Source organism: Argentina silus (genome assembly GCF_951799395.1).
Source record: "Argentina silus genome assembly, chromosome: 15".
NCBI classification, from domain to species: Eukaryota; Metazoa; Chordata; class Actinopteri; order Argentiniformes; family Argentinidae; genus Argentina; species Argentina silus.
The window spans coordinates 12,374,366-12,376,865 of record NC_139669.1 but is presented as its reverse complement, the minus strand read 5'-3'; positions in this window follow the sequence as shown (position 1 = coordinate 12,376,865).

Below are 2,500 nucleotides of genomic sequence, written 5' to 3'. Positions count from 1 at the left end.
CTAATTTTAGAGGTTCTGGCTGTGTAATGTTTCTCTAGGCTCAAATAAAACTTCACTGAGAGCTTCAAACAGTCAGACAAATGGTCCCACTGTTCAATTTACACTAACACGCAAACAGCAAAAAACACACACACACACACACACACACACACACACACACACACACACACACACACACACACACACACACACACACACACAGTACGCATTGTACACATTAATGGTTATGGTTATAAAGCAAGCCACATGTCTACATGTCATATGTCCCAGTTTAGATTGCAGTGTGTGTGTGTGTGTGTGTGTGTGTGTGTGTGTGTGTGTGTGTGTGTGTGTGTGTGTGTGTGTGTGCATACCTTTGTCTTATTTTCCTCACTTTACTTATGTTTAGGTTTGTATAAGTGCTTGTACAAGTGTTTATGTTAGTATGTGAGTGCTTGTGTATTTGCATCCATATGTGCATGATTACGTATGTGAATGCATGTATTCAAAATGCTTTAAGTGAATATGTTAGTGTGTGTGTGTGTGTGTGTGTGTGTGTGTGTCTTTGTGTGTGAGCAAAACTGAGAAGCATGAGTAGTGTGTGTGTGTATATGTGTATGTGTGTGTGTGTGTGTGTGTGTGTGTGTGTGTGTGTGTGTGTGTGTGTGTGTGTGTGTGTGTGTGTGTGTGTGTGTGTGTGTCCAAGATCCAAGATCCAAGATCCAAGATTCTTTATTTGTCACGTGCATACAACTATACAGTGAAATGCAAAAATGACAGTGCCACAGAGTAGTGCAACAATAAGTTTTAAAATAAAATAAAATAAAATAGAAATAATACAAAATATAAACAGTATAACAATATAAACAGTAGAAGCAGTAGAAGCAGTATAAACAGCTGTGAAGCAATGTACGCAATGGAATGGCTATATACAATGGCAATGACAGGTTGACGGTACAGATAATTACAGTGGAGGATGAGTCTGCAATGGATGATTATGTGTGTGCATATGTGTTATGATGTCAGTGAGTGTGTGAGTGACTTGAGGGGGGCACTGGTGGGGTCATCGTTGATGATCCTGATGGCATGGAGGAAGAAACTCAGTCTTAGCCTCTCTGTTCTTGCTGCATGACAGTGAAGGCGTTTGCCTGACCGCAGCAGCTGGAACAGTCCGTTTTTCGTGTGTGTGTGTGTGTGTGTGTGTGTGTGTGTGTGTGTGTGTGTGTGTGTGTGTGTGTGTGCGTACTTGTCTGTGTGTGTGTGTGTGTGTGTGTGTGTGTGTGTGTGTGCTTTCATGATGGAGGTGAGCAGGGGGGTAATATGTGGACCCTTTTAAGACCCTCTCCCCTGGCTTCACACTGGGAAAATGGTGGCCAAATGATGTCTTTCAATGGGAGAGAACCCAGCGTGTCTGTCCACTTCTCTGCCCCACAGGGCCCCAAAGGACACTCGTTCCCTGTGTACTGTATGTCTGCCCCTGACTCCCAACCAGGCTCCCACCTCTCTCTCTTTCTCTCTATCTCTATCTCTATCTCTCTTTCTCTCTCTCTCTCTCTCTCTCTCACACACACACACACACACACACACACACACACACACACACACACACACACACACACACACACACACTGTATGACTGTATTCTCCACACACTTTTCTCACTTCTCTCCACTCCCTTTTTCTTCACTCCCAGAAAGATTTGTCTTTCTGCTTTCAGTGCTTTCTAAGTCCCTTTCATTCTTACCATGATCTTTCTTTCTTTTTTTCTCCCCCATACACTCCTCCTCTTATCCCGCCCTCCATTTCATCACTCTCCGTCTTTCTGACAGGAGGGCATGATTCTCACGTGTAATGAAGTGTCTGAAACATGCTGCTGTCCAACAGGTGTGAAATATGTTCTGAACAGTGAGCTACGAATCTCTGATCCCTCATTCTCTGTCTTCCCCCCCCCCCTCTCTCCCTCTCTCTCTCTCTCCCTCTCTCTCTCTCTCTCTCTCTTTCTTTCTTTGATTTCCTCTCCGCCATTGATCTCTCTCTTTCTTTCCAACTGTTGAACTCACTTCTCAACAGGAGAACTTGCATTACACAATCACATCTCTTTTTTATCTCTTACCCTCCTATCCCTCTTGTTCTATCTCTTTGTTTATGATCCCCAGGCTGTTGTTTTCCCTCTTTCTTCTCCTCCTCCTTCACTCCTCCTCTCCTATTCTCCTCGTCAGAAGTCTCTTTATCTCTTTTTTTGCTCCAGGCCAAAATAACAGCAGCTTATTAACCTCGATTAGCGCTCCCTCTCTTGCTCCATCCCTCTTTCTTTTCTATCTCTTTTCTTCTCACAGTCATTCATGTGGACACCTCCCCTGCAGAACTAACCAAACATGTCAGGGCCTAAAACAGTCAACAGCGTTTCCGCTACAACAGTTCGACGGTGGCCTATTACTCAACACCGACTTGACACTACACACCTCCAAACCTTTGATCTCCAACGTTTACAGCAAAGCTCCTCGACTCCTTTCAACCACGA